General features: G+C 39.0%; 1 protein-coding gene across 1 annotated transcript in view; it reads right to left on the bottom strand.

Annotated features, from left to right (window-relative positions):
- Nucleotides 1-5,458: 5,458 nt before the first annotated feature.
- DLEU7 (deleted in lymphocytic leukemia 7) overlaps nt 5,459-22,139 on the bottom strand; it is a 118,849-nt gene continuing 102,168 nt past the window's right edge. The window contains exons 2-3 of the transcript XR_012495569.1: nt 8,249-8,337; nt 5,459-7,891 (exon numbers count right to left, since the gene is read on the bottom strand). The gene's annotated coding sequence lies outside the window, so the exon portion shown is untranslated. The remainder of the gene's footprint in view (nt 7,892-8,248; nt 8,338-22,139) is intronic.

Here is a 22,139-nt window from a genome sequence, read left to right as displayed (position 1 = left end):
GTAAATTATACCTCAAAAAAACCTGACTTTAAAAAGCAGAGCCATTACATCATACGTCAGTAGGTGTGTCAGAAGAGACATCTTGTCCCACAAGCTTTAAAAATTTTTGCACTCCTTGACCCAGTTTCCAGTTCTAGAAACTTATTCTTAGGAAAGAATCTTAAATGATTTTCCTAAAAGGGACTTATTGGCCACAAAGTTCAAAATTCTTAAAAAATAAAAATAACCCATTAAATGCCCACCAATGCTGCTGGCAGTAGAAAGACTGAGGGTAGAAACATTAAATAAGCTTTGGTGCATCCATGTGATAGAACAGAATATATAATGATATGGAAATGTGATTGCCAGATAGTAAGCAAAAAAATCAGATAAAAAGAATATTTATAGTATGATGCCTGTGGGGAAAGAGCCAGGAATGCAGTTTCCAGGCTCTCAGCCTCAAGTGGAAAGGTGCTGGCTTAGGTAGTAAATGGCCATCAACTGTGTTTGGATGGCTATCAGCTGTGGCTAGTTGTCCATCAGCTGTAACCGGTGAGCCATTGGCCACAATATAACTGCTGTGGCTACGCTAGCAGAAAAATGAGGGCTAGCAAGAAGATGGTGGCTGAATTAGCAAGCGCGGATTGCAGTTAGCACGGCAGATTGCAGTTAGCAAGTGGGGCTGGTTGGTTGGCAGAGAAGTGGACGGGAGGTGGCAGATCATGTGGCTCCTGCTTCCTGCTTCCAGCCCAGCCGCCAGCGAGAATATAGTGGTATGACTCCCCTATCTATGGCTCTGTGGGTGTTCCTTTTTGGCCTCACCATGTCCTGCGTTCTTATGTGGGGAGCAGGAGCAGGAACCCTGCATGACACCCTGCAAGACAATCCCTCTTTTGAACTGTGAGAGAGATACAAAGATACAAAGATTGGAAGGATCAATATGCCAAAATACTAATGATAATTATCTCTTGATAGTGAGATTGTGCATAATTTTTTCCTATATTGTCTAAATCTTCTATGATGAATATGTATTTATTTGATACTAAGAAACAAAATAAACTCTCGTTACTTTTTAAAGTCATCCATCGATTCTTAAGCCAGATGTCAGTTCCATTATACTTGGTCCTCATGGATGTCTTAACTTCTGTGTCAGCCTTCATGAAGTCCAGTCACAAAGCTGACCTCTGAAGGCCAGCTGAGCTGCTAAGAGGAAGGAGGCTTTTGACTCCTTTAAGAATCGTTGAGCCCTGCCATATATCTGCTTCTGTCCATGAAGAATGTGAAGTCTTACAGAAAAAAACCAGGTGCAAAGAGATGAATTCATGAACCAAAAAGAGTTCTCTTGTGGTAGGCAGCTAATAAACTATCTTTTTAAAATCTGATACTGAGTTGTTATGTTTGGGAGCATTAAACAAGGATGAAGGAGACTTAAGCAAGTCGTGTGTGACCATAGACAACATTCTCACCTCTCTGAGTTTTATCTGAAAGATGGAAGAGTTGAACCAGGAAGTCTCTCAAAGTCCACCATCTTTTCATTTTCTGGGACGTTTAGGGAAAAGTGGCTGAACCCAGACCAGGATGAATTTTACTATTCCTTATAAGAGGAGACATTTTCATTTGCATGAGTTGATGGGCATCAAAGTCTCTGTGTTGACTGAAGCAGGAGGGAGACTATTTTTGGTTTCTCTCTCTCTCTCTCTCTCTCTCTCTCTCTCTCTCTCTCTCTCTCTCTCTTTTTTCTTTTTCTGTGATGGGAAGAAAAAAAACACTGAAGAATGGAAAGAGCAATTATCTATTTCCCACTGGGAGCCCATATATATTCACTTAATGATTCTGTTGAGAGAAAGATTAAGGCCACAAAATAATTGATAAGACCATCACGAAAACATTAATGTTCAGGCCAGGCTGCTATCTCCAAAGGGCCCAAAGCCATTGGTCCTCAATGAGCCAGAGGAGTGCTGGGGTAGAGTCTCTCAGCCCAACACTGCATTTTGTCACATGGATTCCACAGTAGCGCTATGTGTGCACCAAAGACAGAGGATTTCAAAGTCTCTCCTGAGGCAAATTCAGTCATTTTGTGACCTTAACCTTTCTTTGCATCCAAGTCTGCACAAGCCATGGACTTGAGCAAGGGGCTGCTAGAAAGAAAGAGGGAGCTCTTGGCAGAAGGTGTGTGGTATAGTTGAGGTTGGGCTTGTGAAAACATGTAAGGCACTCACTCTTTGATGACCTATAGAAACAGGGAAAATTTTGCAATATCCATAAGTTGTAAGTGCTGATGATACTTCTGGTGCAGCTCTCAACATCAATAAGTGTCACTAACAAGTGCTCGCTTACTGAGCTTCCAGTAGTGTATCTAACCTCCTCCTCTGGTTTCCATTAGAAAGGATATTTGTTTGAAGCAGTTTTTCTGAGTTGGTTGGCCATAGGTTGAGCATTCCACACTCTTACCTGTTGTCGGATTCTCTGGGTGCATAGAAAAATTGATTACTAAGGGGATGATTATAAGATGCTTGACGCCAGATTGGATGGGTTGCTTGTATTCACAGTCTATATCTCAGAATATAGCCACAGGAAGCCAATGGAAATTTACAGGGCTGCCTTTTGGGAACTTTTGATCAAATAAGTCACATACTAAAGAAAGGAGAGTAATTAACCTTTAGAAATTATTAAAACAAACTCTTCTCATTGAATAAAAGCCATCCAGTATGATCGCTAATCATCATATAAGAACAACCTGGAAGAAACCATGAGCCCTCCCAGCTTTCCACTAGACACCCACCTTTTCAGGGTGTCTAGTCTATCTGACTCTCATACCCACCTTAAACACCAAGAATTTATCCTTCATTGAAACTTTATGACAGATAATTGGTGATAGTACTAGGTGTGGGGTAAAGGGTGGTAACCTTGCTTCCTAAACATTCAGTCCCATTGGAAGGTGAAACAGATGTGATTCTACCCATCATGAATGGTTCCTCACTCTAAAGGAAGGTCAAGTTTTGTTTTCTGAGGATACCTTAGAGGTTTGGGAAATCACAGAACCAAAGACTGTCCAGGGAAGAAAGAAAATGAGAAAGTGATTGGTCAAACCACCTTCTTTCATAAATTAATAAATAAGTCCTCAAGAGCTGGCTTTTCTCCAGCCTGTAAAACCACTCAGTAGAAAGTGGTGCCACTAATTAAGTCCCCTGATGCCTAGTTGTATACTCTATATATCACCCATAGCTACCTCCAGACCAAACCAAGTCTTTTGCATAAGAATTTGCCTAAGAAGCACACAGATAACACACACACACACATACACACACACATAAAACACACACAGAGAAAAATACAATACATCCCAGTATTAAACAATCCAAATCAATCCTTCTTCCATTGGTGTTGTTGGTAGAAGTAAATAGTACAAAAGAAGGATGTCTTAATAGCACCGGATTGACTATTGGGATGCTAATCAATCTAAAGCTCTCTGTGCTCAGTTTCCTCATTTGTACAATAGGGATAATAATGATACCTATATCATGAGATTGTTATGAGTAATTAATTGGTTATTAAATGTAAAATACTTAGAATAAATCCTGGCACATAGTAAGCAATCAATAGGCTCTTTACCTTAAATGGATTGCCTTCTATTCTGTGTAAGATTAGTGCTGTAATTTTTCAAAATTTGCTGTCTCAAAAATCCATTAAGCCATGTTATCTCAGGGATTTTCCTTTAATCAATGAAATTCAGCTTCCTGCTGTCCTTTCCAAGGGTGTCAAGGACCCACTTCAGGTTGTCGCAGGAAAATCAGATCAGATCATTCCTACAGCTGTGCTGGCTGAGTGACTGATGGCTTGGAGCCTTCAGAGAAGCCAGTCCTTACCATTTCCTTGGGTGTGTATCTGGCCCCGTGGCTTCAATCACGTTGTTATCCTGGCCTCAGTGATAAGCGTTTATGTTTGTGACCTCCAAGTGAGCTAAAAACTACAGCAACCAGAGCTCAGGTTGAAAAAGAGAGAAAATTTTTATCTGTTTATGGTTTCTTTCTTTCAATGCCTTAGGACTGGTGTGTGGTAAATTCTGGAAGGTGCTGGAAGCTGGACTAGTGAGGGCTCAGGGCGTATGAATAAAGCGCTGACAGCATCTGCTACAGTTCATCCTGGCTCCTTAAATCCACTCATATCCCATTTAAGTTCAAACTGTCTGATCACTGAATCTTAAGGGGATGGTTGCTGACAATTATAAAAAGGAAGAGAATTACAACAGAAGGGTTAGTGGCCTAAACTATAGTCCCTACACAGAAGTGGGGACTTCACTGATATTAATAACCCCAGACTTTTATGTCTGAGGGGTCTGACACCCCCAAGTTAATTCTCTTCAAGGACCCAAACAGATGAGCTGAATCTCATTCCAGACAACCATCACATGGTTTCTGCAATTGCCCATTCAATTATTACCAAGTATGGAAACACCTAGAGACATCCCAGTAAAGCCCCCTAACATCCAAGCATGCTCCCTCACACCTCCATAATATAGCAACAAGCCTATCTGTTCAGGATAATAAGGTTACTTCTTTCTTTGCCTGCTGCTCTACCAGCATGAGGAATCCAAAATGACCAGATGGCAGCCATCATTTTAGGGCTAATGTAATGCCCCCCCAAAGTACTGTATCTCCTGACAGAAGATCTCTTCATCCTCAACTGGACCAGACCTCTAGTCCAGCAGATCCTAACATTATGAGATAGAAAGCAAAATCCCTCAAGTAGGTCACTGGAAATGATACTATCGGCAGCCACTGCTACTTCTGCCCCTTGGTTCCCAAGCCCATGAATTCTTCCTGTTGAAGGCATTGTACCTTCGATAGCTATTGATTCAGACTCTGTGCTACATTTTGAACAACAGTACTCAAATCCTGCAGTGTCATCCTCAGGTTGGCACCTTAGTTGCAACTTTAAAAAGCCATTCCAATTTCTCTCAGACTAGAACGCTGGGGGTGATGTGGTGTATATATATAATACGACCAATTGATACCATAGCCTTGTGCTAATGGTTACACCTCCTTCCCTGGAAAGTGAGTCCATTAGTCCACGAGTGTTGTGTGGGATCCTCAAAAAATAAATCAGATACTCTGTGAGTGCTCAAATATCTTTCAAATGCTAGTGATGTTATATTATATAAGCCAGTCCACCTATATCCTACCTATGTCCATCATTAATGCTACAGTGCACCAATGTTATCACTTTCCAAATGTATCATTAATGCCACAGTATGCCGAAGGTTATCACCACACCCGTAACCACCAGTGATGGGATTTGTTTATTGCCATTTGATGTGGTTCCAGAATCCATCTTAAGGACCTGTTTCCTCAGATCACTATTCATACCAATTGTCTTAGCTTGCATTCCCCCAGAAGAAGATGCCAAGCTGACTTTTTGAGTACAAGTCATTTATTGTGGAGTTGACCCCAGGAAATATTGGCAAGGAAGCGAAGGACTCAGACAGGGACAACAAGGCTGTCAATAAAGGGTACATTGTCAAACAAGTTACGACACCTTGAATAACTGGAGCTAAACCCACTGAAGGACCTCCGATACACCACACGGGGACACTCCTGAGAGTTATTCTTTCTGAACGGTGAGTGAGCTGGGGTGCTGATCCATCAACTCCCATCTGCCAAAGGTAAAGAGGTGGTTTTGACTCCCCAGCACTTCCAGCTTGCATGGGTGTATAGGGAGAGAAAAAAATTGGGTGTCAGAGAAAACCCTCTGGCAAGAATCATAAGTGCAGGCAATTGGAAGTTGATCGGAATGCAGACATATGGGAGAGGCTGTGGAGCCATGGGAGCCATCTGCTACAATGAGTAGCAATTAATACTTCACATTTATGGAATGATTAATATAAACCAGGAACTACTTTATGCATTTATGTACCTTATCTCATGTGTTTTCCACACACTCCTATAAGTTAGAAGCTACCTATTCCCATCCTCATTTTCTACAATGAGACTCAGAGATGTTAAATAACTTTCCCAAAGTTATTCAGCTACTTATTAGAGATGGTGGGATTCAAAATCAGGCACTCTTCCCCTTTCCAGAACATGGGGCATTATGATGCAATTGACAGTAAAACACCAGCAGAACCTGAGGACATAAATTTGCATTAATAGAAAAAAAGTGCACATGACGGAAGCAACTAAAAGCAAAAACCTATATAGCATGCTCTTGACTATAGGTACTGGTTTCCCACAAGCCTGGATCCTCCTGAGGATTCACAGCTGTAAATAAGAACAACTACCAGGAATTAGGCCTTCAGTGGGCACGAGAAGCTATCCTTCACATCCTCTCAGGCTTTTTTTAAAACCTCCTCCCTCCACACCTCACCTTTACCCTAACTGATCAAAAGTCTCCAGCCACATGTTTACCCCAGCACATTACTGAGGATTGATTATGAGATTGGATGGATCCAATGTCAATATCTCATAGGTAGCATCACTCAGCGGGTTTGTGTTTCAGACATTCCTGAAATTCATTTTGCAAAGGGGAAAAGAGGGAACTGAGGACAAATCTCCTGAAGCAAAGAAGCCTTAGGAGGACACAATAGGAAGTGCAAATACAAATGTCTCAAAGGCCAGTCAAGTATCATAAAATGAAGAAAGCAGGCCCAGTGCAAGACAATAGGGTGGAGTGAGGACTGTGGTGAAGCCCATTCCCTGCCTAAAAGAGCACCTGCTACTCAACTCAGCCAATTATTACCATTTGGGAATGTGGTAGGCCCATTGCTTCCAGAGCGTACAAAGTTTCAAGAGAATTGAAAAACATCCATTTTTTTAATAGGTGATTTTCCAATTTTTAAATGTCAGTAGCTCATTTTTAATTATTTAAAATTACTATAGGGCTAATTTGTGACCCTTGCCTTAATGTTTGTAAGACTAATTGCCACAGGAAGTGGGATTCTGCCTGGGTGTGACTATGAGTGATAGAAGTGGGACCAATAAGTGGAAATTACAGAGAAACAGAAATCCTTGATCCAAAAACCAGAAATCCTTTTCTAACAATATTAATCAAAGATAGAATAATCTGCTCTAAAGGGGTGAGTTGCTCATTCCAAGTGTCAATTGGATGACTTCTCTGCCAGAAGAGTGTAAAGGAGATCCAGGCAAAGGATGGAGGAGATGTTATCAATCCTGAGCTTCTTTGAATCAAAACCACTGTTTCTTCATTAAGTTTGCAATTTAAGCTGGATAAAACATTCAGAGTGAGACTTTGGTTTTTACTGTGTCACACATACAGCACATGTATGTCTCTTCTCATCTATTAACGTAGAATGTTATCGGGATGTCTTTTCCAGAGAAAATGTTTCTAAGGATGTTTATTACTACTCTATACATCCTATCTCATGGGCTTGCCTTGCCCTGAGTTGGCCTATGTTTTCTCAAACCCACCCAGCAAGGCTCAGCTTGGCTTAGCTTTCTCTGATGGTATTATTTTGTGTGTGTGTGTGTGGAAATAAATGCACACAGACTCTGATGATTTACACATAATTCAGAAGTTACCATGAGGAGAAAACACTTTTCTATACATGTATGAAAACTGCTATAAATCTGGGATCTGGAAATGAATAGTTTCTCTTCCTCTGAATACATATATTTGCCACTATTGATATTTTCTGTACTCTTAGACACATTGATTGTATCAATACAATACTGAAACACATGAATATTTAAGCAAAAACAATGTGGCTAGTTAAATCAAATACACCAATTAATTCAGTGACAAAAATAAGCCAAACACTTAGCTTTGGCCTCACATGAAGGCATTCAAGACACCAACGTCTGTTTTATTTTTGACAGCAGCGTCTGGTCCTCATATATTCATCTAACACTTTCAGCAGATCTGGACTTCAGTATGAAACTTGCCCACATCTTCAGATCTACAAAGGACAGATTTTAACCATTATTCGGAAAATGAAGAAGAATTTTAAAAAAGAAATACTGCTTTACATTAAACTGCTTATTTTAGCCATGAAGATAAACCCTAGCCTTTCGCAGATGCTGAAATATTCCAGTTTGGAACATCTTTATTGGTTGGTTCTTGGCCTGGAGCCCCATCACGCTAAACAGTTGATTTGAATGTTCTGTCTTTCAAATTGCTTGCAAAGCCTAATCTGGGAGTGGAACTAATGTTACTATTAAGGACCTTTTATGTGCAGGGCTTGTGCAAGACATTTAACATGTAGTATCTCATTTAATTCTTACAACAACCCAGTGGGTTGAGCATTATTACTTACATGAGAAAGTAGGATGAGGGGGTATAAGAATCAGACTGGTGCCTGGGGCTCAGGTCAGCTAACTCCATGGTTCAGACATTTTCTTCGGCCTCACAGAAAAACATTGCGGGCGGGGGGTAGAGGAAGAGAAGAGAAACCCGTTATAAATTTAGATAATCCAAAGTTAAACTTCAGGAAATTATTTATGAAACTATCACCTTGAATCGTAATTCCAGCTGCACATTAAATTAAACAGTAGGGAGACCTGAGTATAGACATCTGTTGGTTAGCCTCAGGGTAAACCTGTGGGATAGAAAGTCACTAAATCCTTGTATCACAGACTGCCGTAGCTACTGACTTTGATTTTAGCTGGTAGATTGATCATTAGCAAAGGACTTCTGGGCCATGTGCCCCCACCAGCTTTGGGTAAACTTTGGGATATTTTTTCTGACTTATACAACCTGTGTATGCCTTCCCTGGTAACCCCCATAAGTGCTCACAGTATGCCCATCCTAAGGTCAATATCCTAATTCTGTACTTATTTTCTCCTTGATATTTAAGTATTATATTGAATCAGCATTTCCCCCAAGAGAAGTTTTAGTACTTTCAAGTAAAAAGTTCTTAGTGAGAACTGCATTCAGTTCACCTTTCTCTGTTCCTTTCTTTTCTCTGGTTTAGTGTGTTGAAAAATCCTTTCACATCAGCATTTATGCAGCATATAATTTTTTTTAACTCTCATCCAACAGGCACATTTGGATTTATTATTTCACTTGAACAGTTGGTGTTTACTGGCAGCAACAAGAACAAAATTTATAGCAGCAAATGGAAGCTGAACTTGCATGCTGGCTTCGCACTGAGGAACTTTGTGTTGGCCATTTCCTAATTGTGAAAACAATATGTCCAAGATTTTGCAGTCATCAGCATTCTAATGTAATGATTTCCATCTGGTCAAAGGAAGAAATTCAGAACCTCTATCTCCTTGAATTTAACACCACTCCAATGCAAAGGTAACTGGCTTAGGAGAATGTTGGAAGACAGGAGAAATTCAGGCTAAATACATTCTGAAAAGTGTCTGTAACATCCACTTATCCAGAGCATAATTTTCCTGAAGAGCGACAGGGGTAAGGAGAGAGTCTTCTTAATGGAAGCAGCTCCAACTGCAGCAAGACGACAGGATTACTTTGAGGTGAGAGAGGATAAAAAAGGCAGGAAAATTTGCAGGGCATTCCAATTGGAGGTGACAAGGAGTCAGAGATCCATAGAGACAAAGCAATTGGAGAATAATACCGAGGCAATCGAGGTCAACAAAGAGGTAATAAGAAGTGGTTTAACAACCTCTCTTGTCCTTTCTGGCGTGAAGAATTTGGCACTCGCTGTTGGAATACGAAACTCATGATGGCCCTCACACTCTTCCAGTGACCTTCTTTTCTCATTCGTGTGGGGTCAAAGTCAAAAGAAATATAGCATATTTCAAATGCTTGGTTTGCATTTTTCCATATTCAATGACTCAACAAATATTTGTTAGGTACTACATTGTATGTCAGGAGTGTCATTAGGTACTGGGGATATGGGTCATAAGCATTTCTTAGCCACCTATTATAGGTAATTAAATGAGAAATATAAAATATGCATGGAATGCTCCCGATGTTGAGATGTTTCCGCCCAAACAACCCACAAAGAAGACTTTTTCTCTCTATTAGTATTTTTCTTTATATTTGTCTATTTGTTCCGGGAATGACTATGGAAAGGAAGCAGAATTCTAGAAATTACCCCATAGTTGCCCTTCACTTTATGGAATAGGTGAGCTCATGTCAGGAAGATGATTCTATCCATGATCTCACAATTCCTAAACAGCAACAGCGTTGCAGACACATCAGACTCCAGAGTGGAAGCCATGACCCTGCCTATGGTAGGCATCCAGTGAATAGGTATCGATCGGCCAAACGGAGGAAGCCGGGCTAGATTAGTAGAGGCTGTGCAATCATGGCTCCAAAATGATCTTTAAGGGCAGCAACATGGGATGGAAACTGTGAGGAAGGTGCCTCCCTACTCAGGTATACACCAGTCTGCACCTGTGAAGGTTACCAGACTCTCCACTGCATGTGGCCATTGTTAGTGGGCAGCAGGGCTCTGCCATTCCTGCCATCAGCCACATACAGACCATGAGTTCTGTCACAGAGCTGCCACTCCATTCTGTGCTTCTGTCACCCCCATTCTCTTTTAGAAATGCAAGTTTTAAAATCCTAAAGCCCAGAGAGAAAAGGGTCGACTATTCTACACACTCCAGCTACAAAGTCCTGGTTCATTCCATTCTTGCAGGGACTCTTGTAGAAAGCTACAAGTACCATGCTGACTTGTGAGCCATTTCTCATCCAGAACCACCAAACACTAACTCCCTCTCCTCATGCTGCTGTCTCAACCGTGAAGCCCACAGACCTAACGTCTAGGGCTGTTTCATCCACGTGAACTCATGTCTTGCAACTTTAATTTTTTCTGACTTGTCTCTCTTCTCACCCTGGTGGTGAATTCTATTTTTGGGATCTCAACTCCCTTTTCTTTCACCCTTCTTTATCAGGTAATCCCAATCTATTGCACATGCTTTAAGAATGTTAAACCTGAAAGTGAGGGCAACTCTGCTGATATGTATATGTCACAGGATATTAAAATGAGACTTTCCTGTTGTCTCCATGTTCTATATATACCATAACAGGTTTTAAATTTTTGAAGCAATCTTAGATTGCTTACTATGCTATTAATAGCCCACTGTTTAATAGTTCATGCTTAATGGACTATTTCTGGAAAGATATATCAGAAACTGGTAACAATACTTGCCTTTAGGTAGAGATTTGAGCCACATGATGGGGAGGAGACAGACTCGTTCTCTATTCCTTGTGTATATTTTGAATTAATACCATATGTCTGCATTATGCATTGAAGCAAATAAAATTTAATAATAATTTGAGAAATTGATGAAAAAGATATGTTTATTCTTAATTAACTGAATATAACCCGATCTAAAAAGGACTTTTCAGGAACTTCAATGCTTCTGGATTAAATGAGGTGATGTAGTTGATGTAATGGGCAGGGAACTTGGCACAAAGTAGTTGCTCAGAAAGGGATAGTGCGCTTTCCCTTGAGGCCATCATCCTGACTATCAGCTCCCCGTGAATTATCTGTATACAAGGATATAGCTAATGGGATGCTGGATATTGAAAGTTTATTGGATTTTACTGGGATGTTGGACACAGATGGCAAGTGGGAATGCCAGAAAGTTGATGAATCATCTGGTAAACTAGGAAAAGGTAAGTGGAACCAGAAACAGGCCAGAGAGGGCAAGGAAACAAACAGGTCTGGAGAAAGACAACTGCACTCATTATGTCATATAACCTGCTTTGCAGTTGCTGATGTTTCCAGAATATTACGTGCATTTTACAAATTGGAGTTATTCTGATCTTCCTGGAATTAAATGCTCATTAAATAGAAAATAGCATGAAATCTCATTAGCTAGATTATGAAACTTTTTTGTTCAAATTTATGATTTCTCTGCATTTTATGGTGGGGAGCAGCGGGTCTATAAATCAGAATGCTTTATGGGAAGCTGTAACACCTAGCCCTAATGCCAAGACTGAGAATCTGATAGCATTGCTATTAAAAATGAAGACCCCTGAAAAACTACAATTCCTGCTAGCAGGAATGCCCAAAGCAGCCTGTAATGTGTCTCTTTTTGTTTTAATGTAGTTGTATCAATTCTGCTACTCTGTTAAAAAGCAAGTGCCCAGAATGACACTTAGAAAGCAGGAAACAATGAAAACAAAACAAAACTGGGAAGAACTCCCCCTGCAGAAATCACCACAAGGGTTAAGGCGTCACTGGCATTATTGAGATAGCTATGGGACAATTTTGAATCTTGCTGCTCAAAGTGTGGTTCCAAAACAGCATCATCAGCGTGAGGTGGGAGCTTTTTCCCAAGGCAGAACCTCAGGCGCTCCCCAAGACCTACAGAATCAAAATCTCTGGTTTCGCACCATCCTCAGGTCATTTCTATGAACATTAAAATTTGAGAAACACTGATTTCAATGTATCAATGTGCTTTCAGTAAAAAGATACTCCTTTCTGAGAGTGTCTTTTTCAGAAAGAAAAAGATAAATACTCCTTTCTGAGAGTATTTTTTTCAGAAATGGTCAATTTTAGATTGTTCTTTGAGAATAAATAATTACTAAGTAAATTCAACCAAAAATATAACATGGAGGCGCATTTCCCAAGGAAAGGCTTTGGAACAGTGGGATCGTTTGGGGGCCATGGGAACTGAAAGAAGGAAACACATGGGGAAGGAATAAGCTCAAAGATGGAGGCTGTACGAGTTGGTAACTGATTGAATGTAGAGTCCAGTGAAGACTGAAGTTGCCCCATTCTGGTGACCAGGAGAATGAGGAGGCTATTAGTGGAAGAAGGGAATCTACTAATTAGTGAGGTGCCAATGGAATGAGGCCCCCATTTACAATCTAGGATATTTAAAACCTCAGACATTTTCTTTGTGGGATTTTCTGTTCTGTGAATCAGTGATTCTGTTTGACACCAAGGGTTTCTTTTACTGTGTTTCCCCCATGGGCCCTTGATTTAAAAGACTTCATTTTTTATTCTTCATTTGTTAAGTAAGAATATGTTTCCCATTTTTATTCATAAAAGTTCCATTGACCAGTGTGAGAGATGATGTGTGTTACCACTAGGGTTGCTATAAGTCCAGATAAAAGCAAAGAAACTTGATAATTTAATGGGTCTATGAAGTTTCCCACATATGATTCTGATTAGAAAATAACGCAAGGACTTACCCTAAGTGTGAACATGAAGAAGAATCCACTGCTAACCTGAGTAAAAGTTCCAAGGGTTGTAGAGGAAGAAGAACTGAGCGCAACAAGGGCAGCAAAATTAAGAAGTTTTACTATTTCTGCCATGAGCACATCCCATTTAAGAAATCAGTAAAAGAAAACAAGAGTGAACATATACACCTGGGAATGCCCAGACCAGACCACTTGGAAACAAACTGCAGAAACAGTAGATATCAGCATCCAGCTGGTGACTCTTTGATTCTTGGTAATAATAAATATTTTTTTTTTAAATTTTATTTTATTAAATTTATTGGGGTAACAATTGTTAGTAAAATTACATAGATTTCAGGTGTACAATTCTGTATTACATCATCTATAAATCCCATTGTGTGTTCATCACCCAGAGTCAGTTCTCTTTCCATCACCATATATTTGATCAATAAATACATTTTAAAAATCTGAAATATCACTTCCAATGTGGAAGATGCTGTCATTTTATTTGCAGGAGACCAAGTTACAATCCATTACAATGAATCATTTCTCTTGGAAAGTCCCTATATAATCACTAGACTATTAGGATACCAGCCAGCTTTACGTCACATTTTTGGTAATTTAAATGATTTGTTACAACAACTAACATTTCTGATAGTGGAAATTTACTTACATGGAACCAAAGTCTTAACCTCTTGAGTCATTTTCAGTTGGCAGAGGTGAAAAATCTTCTCCAACATTTAACTACGGAGATTTTTAGGCAGGTTTTCAATTACCAAAAATTAAAAACTCTTTCTTAATGAGATAACTTTTATAGGTATGTAAACTAGATAAAAGAGAGTTCTGTGTTGGCAAATTAGGAGAATAATATAGCAACTGTTATGTATGGATGATTATTTGAGTTCAAGCTTAAACAGACAGAGAAAAGTCTTTTTACATCTCTTGTGTGTGCCGATCTAAGCGCAGTCATCTCAGATTTGAGTCATGCTTATGGGTTTCCATGTGTTACAACGATTGGGTGAATATGCTACTGTGGTTCAATGTTAATAGAAATTAATAAGCGGTTTAGTTAGCAAGTTAGAACTGTTTCATATTAGACACACGACTTTACAGCAGACAGTTTTACAAGGAGAATGGAATGAATTGAATATAGTCACTTGAATTAAAATATCTTTTAAATTCTCTGTGTTCCCCCAGACCTGATGACAAACCTAGAGAAGCATGCTAGAACAAGCAGACCAGAAAATTAAATTCTTCTTGTTCTCACTTTGTGCAGTAGGCACGATTCACAGTGTTAGCCTCAAGTATCTTTCTGTGTGTTTTCTGTTTTCTTTTCTTCCTTTCCTTTTTTATAAGTCAGCCAAACTTGGTAAGGTCATTAAAAATGGGACTTTTGCAAACCTAATGACTAAATCAGGGAAAAATTGGGCTGGAAAGATTCTTTGAGTGAGTCAGGTCTAGTGCTTTGTTTGTCTCCTGCTGCCTGAGGTCTCAGGACTTGTGGGAATCAAATGTGATGATGTGTGTGAGAACACAACTAAAATGCAGCAGGCAAGCTCGTGTAAAGATACACATTGTTATTTTTATGAGTATGGCACTAGACCATCCTAGAGAATTAGAAAGTTTAGTTGTTTGTTTTTTTTCAATCTCATAATAAATTATTTACTCATTTAGCTTAACAAATTCTAAAATAAATTATATTTTCATATCCACCCTAAATTCATCCTCTAAACATAACAGACTATTCCTTCATTCACATCTTAAGAGAGAATGGTAAGAGTTGGTCATAGCCTTCTCCATGCAGTGAAATTTAATTTGACACAGGAATTTTTTAAGATGAATAATAGTAACTCCCTAAAAAAGAAAACAACTAGAAAAAATAGGCAAACAATTGCATCAGCCAGGATGGGAAAGCCCTTTCTAAGTAACATAATGCCAAAGGCAGGAATCCTGAAAGCAAAGCATCATAGATTTGCTGTGTATAAATTTTACAGACCTCAGTTTTACTTGCACTCATTTGCAATATAATGTTAAGGCTACATAGGATTCCACTGTATCAATGAATGTATCAAATTTTCTTAAATAATCCTCTATTGGGTATTAGTATGTTTCTAATTATCAGTACAATAAATAAAGTTTCTATAAACATTTTATATAAATATTATGGTATACATCTGTTTTTATAGATTAAATTCCTGGAAGTGGGAATATTAGATCAAAGAATTTACTTATTTCTGATAATTCTTATTTAATTCATATTAAATAAGTGAAACCTGGCAGAAAAATTTTTTTTATTTATAATTGGATTTTAACATTACTTCCCAATATACATTAATATCTCCAATTTAAAAACACCACCAACAACAAACACTCTTGACCTCTCTGTATCTGTTAGCTACCATCATATAACACACCATCCCTTCAATAGCTTTAGACAACAATCAAAGATTGGACAGATAGGTAGGTTGATAGATAGATAGATAGATAGATATAGATAGATAGATAGATAGATAGATAGATAGATAGATAGATAGACAGACAGACAGACAGACAGACAGACAGATAGATGATAGATAGACAGATAGATGATAGATAGATAGATGATAGATGATAGATAGATAGATAGATAGATAGATAGATAGATAGATAGAAATAGAGATAGTCAACTTAGACTGCCTTAATAAAATGCTATAGACTCAGTGGCTCAAACAGAAATTTAGTTTTTCACAGATCTGGAGTCTGGAAGTCCAGTATTAGGGTGCCATCAAGGTCGGGTTCTGGTTAAGATCATCTTCCTAGCTTGTAGATAACTATCTGCTTGCTATGTCCTCACATGGAAGACAGAGAAAGAGAGTAAGCTCTCTTGTGTCTCTTCTTATAAGAGCAATTAATGCCATCTTGGGGGCCCCAACCTCATGACCTCATCTAAACCTAATAACCTCCCAAAGGTCCCATCTCCGAGTACCATCACATTGGGCATTAGGACTTCAACATATGAATTTTGTGAGGGCACAATTAAGTCTATACATGTATATGAAATTCTCCAAAGTCATGTAACAAAATGTTGCATGGTTATTTTCTGGGTGGCAGAATTATAGGAAATTTTAGAATTTTTTTCTTTATGTTTCTCTGTGTCTTCCAATTTTTATTCACTAAGCATATATTAGACTTGTGTTTACAAAATATATGATTTTCAAAAAAAGAATTGTTTTAAATTACGAAGTACAGATGGCCAATTGATAGGTATAATTACAAAAGTTGGGGTAGCACATAGCCTATCAATAATTGAAGAAATACTTTGACTCTTACATTTTTTTAAACAAACTAATATAAAATTAATAAAATTCTACTGTATGTGATGATGGTCACTATCATTCTCCATCTACTCTTTTTAAAAATAATTATCAAAACTTTAATCTCTTTTCCACCAGTGTCCTATTTATGAATTTATGTCATAAAATTATTTTTGCTCTTTTCTGTGCATGCCATACTTTTTTTTCCTGGGACTCCAAGGTGAAGTTAGAATGGGATCATTTCAATAATCTCAGTTATTATCAAGAAATATTACAGGTCCTCTTCCTGTTCTCCCACTGGTGAAATCTGGTAAAAAAAAAAAAAGGAACAGCAACAAAAGTTTAAAGGATGACTCTAATAGGGCAAACGCACATTGAAGGGAAACTTGGTATAGTGTAAGGGAAGACAGAATTGATTGCCTTGGAAATAATATTGGAGGTTATATCAGTCAGGATATGTTAAGTTTTGCTGCACTAACAAATAGCCTCCAAATCCTAAGTAGCTTACTCCTCACTAACTTCACTAACTTGTGCTATATGACATCATTATATGAGTCAGGTTATGCTCATCATAATCACTTAGGAACCTAAACTGCAGGAGCAACCATCATCTAAAATATTGCTGGTTGCCATGCCAAAAGGAAATAGAGAGAAACTCTTGAGGGTTCCAGAAATTAAATGTTCTGGTATAGAAGTGACAAACATCATTTCTACTTATAAACTATTGACTAGAACTATTTATATGACCACACTTCCCACCTCAACAACAAGAAGGCAGAAGGTCATCCCACCACAGGCCTTAAAAGAAGACCTGGAAATATTTTCCAAACAGCACTAATATGTAAGCTCAAGTCTGTTTAACACAATTCCCAACTCTGCTATTTGCAGTGTTCTTGAGTATCTGCCTTGTGCCAGCAGTGGACTACCTTGCCTCGAATGCCCACAAGAATGGAGTATATATGAAGGGAAACCCACTGAACCTGGAAGGAAGGAATCTGGGTCCTAGCCTTGGCTAGCCAGCCCCATGGCCTTGGGCAAGTCACACATCACCTCACTAGGCTGTGATTTCCCCATTTACAAAATGAGAACATCCCTCAAATTTCTTCCTGCTCTGACCTGCTTTGATTCCTAGGGATGTGCACTCGTGTGGTACTTTACCAGATTCTGGGTAGGGTAAGAGGCTGTGTACTACTTTCGAGCCAAGGTTTGGTTTTTCTGTCCTTTAGCTAAGATAGGCATTGGAGGCAGGGAGCTGCTGCATGGAGACTGGACCTCATCCCCCTCCCAAGCACAGCACCTCCTCCACCTGCAAGGCTTTTAGGTACAAAGGAATTAGCCATTCATGAGATTCAGAGTGAAAAGAGAGCCCTTAGCATATTTAATGTTTTTTGTAAATTTAAAAACAACAAAGAGAAGGAAGGGAATCTGGCAGTGGTGGCTGAAAGAATGAGAAGTGAAAGGAGAAGAAGGGTCTCATTCTTAGTCTACTCAGAGCCACTGGTTCAGCTGCTAGAACAGAGCTTGGACATACTCCCTAACTGCGTGGATCTCAGGGAATGACGATGGCCCCAGGTAAGCCCATAACTAAGCCTGGAGATTCGTGTCTTGAGGCACACTAAAATTCTTGCCTAATACATGGACATCCAAATTAATCATTTTCTTATCAGTAAGGGGAGAAGATGTGGGAGGTGAAATTATCTATATCCTTGATTTTATAGGCGATTCAAACACTGAACTACGTTTTGCACTGCAAAATTTTCAGCATCATATATATCCTATACTTCTTCTATGGATATCCAACAATGCAGACACAATTCTCAGTTGTCTATGGAGTGGAGACCCTCCTCCTCTGATCTCTGGAGTCAAGGGCTGTTGTTCTCTGTGGGCAGGGGATTGTAACTACTTCCGTGCTGAAGACAGTAACCTTTGAGTTCTGTGTTTTAGGTTGGTTTTTTGTTCTGTTGTTGTTATTGTTGTTGTTGTTTCCCACAATATGTTAATATGTATTAAACGTTATCTAAAGGAGAAATGGAAGTTTTGTGTGCATGTTTGTGTATGTGTGAGCACCAAGGTTCGTGAATGTATGAAGATGGAGAGATTAAGACAATTTTGTGATATTCACAAACATGAGGTCTAGGTATTTTTTTCTTCTTTGTTAAATAAGTATATGCGTATGTGTATGTATATGTGTAAGAGTGTTGAAGAATGAACACAATCTTCAACTAAATATTATACTAAGTCAAATTGAAGGTAATACAGGATGAGGCCTGATTTTACATCTGCATGGAGTCAAAGCATTTCTTTTTTTCTACTGAGTTGTTCATCTGGGAGATGAAGTAATTACACCCAGTTGTTCTTGGGTTCCATGCCGGTGAAGAGCTGCTTAGCTGTTCTTTCCAGACTCCCCAGGCCTGGGCGCCTGGTATCCCCTGGGCTCCTGTGTCTGTTGGTCTCAATTGCCTGAGCTAGTCCTCTTTCACTTACCCGAAGAGATTAGAAGTTATATCCCCTCGCTTTTCTCCAGTTCCACCCTCAAAACACGCAGAGCTATGTTCTACCATGGGATCCAGTTAGTGACCTCTCAGTGTCAAAGCCAGGCAAGCTGGCCATGCCACTGGCTCGATGACGTCCCCGTGTTCCACTTTGTTCTGGGACCAGGGAACTTCTCACTGTTTTCAGGCTTCTGGGCTCTGTCTCGCTGCAATGTGCTCCCCAACAAGCGCCTTAAACTTTAATGTGCATGTTAAGCACCTGGGAATCTTGATAAAATGAAGATTCTCCCTCTATAGGTCTGTTGTGGGGTCTGAGTTCCTGTATTTCTACAAGCTTCCAGGTGAGACGGATGCAGTCTGGCTTAGAACCACATCTTCAGAGTAAGCCTTGGAAGTACACCTGAGGCTACAGCTGTTGGTACTTGGCAGGGTTGTCCCATCAGCCTCTAAGCCATTGGCACACCTCTCAGAACATGAAAAGAAGCTTTTCGTCGAGTTGGAAAGGAATCACATTAGGCTGGGCTTTGGGAGAAAAAAATAACAAAATGTAGCTTTTCCCACTAGAGATAAGAAACTAGTTATTTAAAAGAGACATGAGAATTATAATAGACTAAAACTGAGATTTCCTAATTATAGTCTAGGAAATATTGGTCCGTCCTGTGAGATGTTAACAGTTGTGTGCAAAAGAGGGCTGTGCTCAAATGAGTTCTAGAATCTCAACACCGAGTGAAACAAAGTTTAATAATTTTCCTTATCTCAGAATTATTCAGAGGCTTTTATGAGTTAATGTGCATCTCCAAAAAGGACATAAAACATGCAACAGTCCCCAAAAGGATTTTCCAAAGAAATATGCTCCCTGCGTTTTATTCCAGGGAGGCTAATAGGACTGAAGTTCCGTCCAAAGCTGTTTTGGAAGGGTCATACAGGAACACACCCAGAGTCAACTTCATCGACCCCCTCACTGCTTCCTTCTCCTGCCTCAGAGAGCAGAGTTGGCCACCCCAAAGTATGCTTTTGGAATACTGACTATTTTAAGCTGGTTATTTTTAAGAAGCAAAAAACGAAGGAAAAACTTTTGATCTTCCCCTTGACTAAGAATTTCAACAGAGGACCTGCTCCAGGAGGGGAGATATCATCATAAATTGCTGTAATTTAATATGGACTAGTGTGTGATAGACACAGAGGAAGCTAGCAGGGCGCATTTGATCAAAGTCCTCTCTCTGCCCCATTGTTAAAGAGGGTCCAGCAAACCAAGCATTTACTTTTCCATCTCTATGTGAATTGCCATCCTCCCCTATGAAGTCACAAACTACATTCCCCCTGTCCCCTGATTCTTAGCTCCAAATGGCATATAAGCCTCAACTGCCCAGTCTGTCCTCAGGTGTCATTCTTATGTACAAATGTACATATGTAATAAATTTGGTCATTTTCTCCTGTTAATCTGTCTCATATTAATTTGATTATTAGATCAACCAGAAGAGCTTATAAGGAATTCAAAAAATGTTTTCCCCTTCCTTGCAATGGAAAAGTGTTTGTTTTCTCAGATTCATTTGCTGATAACTTAGTCATTTTAGGATGCTCATGGGTCCATAAACATCTGCCTATGGTTATTTAATTTTTTAACAAATGTCACACATTTCTCTCAAGTGCTAAGGTCTGAATATAAGAGTCATGACATCTGATCATCTCCACTTTATATCAAGAAATAAAGGTTTCCTTCCACACTGTTTCCCCTCCTTATTATATGTAGAAGTGTTGAGTGTGAAAGAAGAAGAAAAGTAAGCTGAAGAATATTTAAACTGATGAGAAAAACAAAACAAAACGTATTTCTCTCACTTCATATCAACTATAATTAGACAAGCCTAGAAGGCTTGATTTAGTTAAACATGTTTGAGTATGCTTCTGAATTTCTCTTTGAGATTCAAGAGTTTGTCTGGGCAGACAGCAGGAAAATATACGACAAGAAAACCTGGAGAGAAATGCCTCCTCCGTATTTTGCCGAGAGGTCTGCATCCTGGTAAGCAAAAGTCAAGATATTGTCTGGAGAGTCTCTTCATTTTTTAGAGTGAGGCATGCTACTGAAATTTCTGTGATTTTGTTGCAAGCAGGCAGGGAAAGGTGTTTCACCTGGTCACAGCCACAAGCCAATATGCAGAAGGGCATCCAATTCACTCAGCGGCTGCATCCTCAACCAAAATGCTGTTGGTAATCTCTGGGGAGAACTAGGTAAAAGAGATGGAGCAAATTAAGTGGTACGTGTGTGCGTCCTCCTGATGTGGTAGGTAGCTGGGATTGGAGAAGGGGGAATTTATGAATTGTATAAAGCAATAAATATTGTACGGAAAAATAGTAAAAGTAGAAAATCATCCCTCCATTGTGATAGCGTATTTCCCCCATGGGACTGTGTTGGACATATCAGAGCTGGCAGGGTAGGGCCTATATTTTTGAGGTTGCTATGACAACTACAAAAAGTGAGCTTTCCTCTAAAAACCTCACTGGCCCAAGAACAAACCCACGCAAGTCCACAATTCAATGGCTTATATGTGCTTTCTTATTCTAAAATATTGTAATGATAATTGCTCAGAATTATAAATAGAAGGGAGGCAATTTGAGCTTGTCTTTTCTTCCTATTTAGCACTTTCCTCACATAATGCCCTTTCCCTATTTACACACTTGAACACAAGGCACTCCCAATCACAAAGCCAATGTACATTTTTCAAAATGCAAAATTAGGAAAACAATTTTTTGCCAACTTAAACATATAAATATTTAAGCATCTCAATGAAATAGTTAAAAATCCACTTATAATATTTAATTTGTTAGTTTACATACATTTAGATCAATTGCATAAAACTGAAAATAAAATAAAACACACCCATATTGATTTAGAAATACTGCTTTATTCTACTCTAAATTTTCAAAAAGCCTCTGATTCAAATGTGTCATGTGCATCTTGCCTGTCAGTGATTTTGTCATCACTGGAAATCCTTTCTGATTTTTTAACAATTTTCGAAAATACATGATCTTCTCTGCCACGCAAGTTTTGACAACATCCATATAAGTTTTGATAGCATCCAGATGTGATGCTATCATAGGAAATTTTATCCCAGATCACAAATACCAATTTTCACAGTATTAGGACAGGTTTTCTTTTTGTAATTCATTATGCATGGTTTCGTGATCTCTGTGATGTGAGGACTTACTCTAATGCCTTTTTAAAAAGCTTGTTTACAATGACATACAAGAATTGAAAGGATGAGGTAGAACCACCCCCCAAAAAGGTGATTACACTCTGTTAAATTTCTTTCAC

Source organism: Rhinolophus sinicus, linkage group LG04, assembly GCF_036562045.2.
Source record: "Rhinolophus sinicus isolate RSC01 linkage group LG04, ASM3656204v1, whole genome shotgun sequence".
Lineage (NCBI taxonomy): Eukaryota > Metazoa > Chordata > Mammalia > Chiroptera > Rhinolophidae > Rhinolophus > Rhinolophus sinicus.
This window is presented reverse-complemented; position numbering and strand designations above follow the sequence as displayed.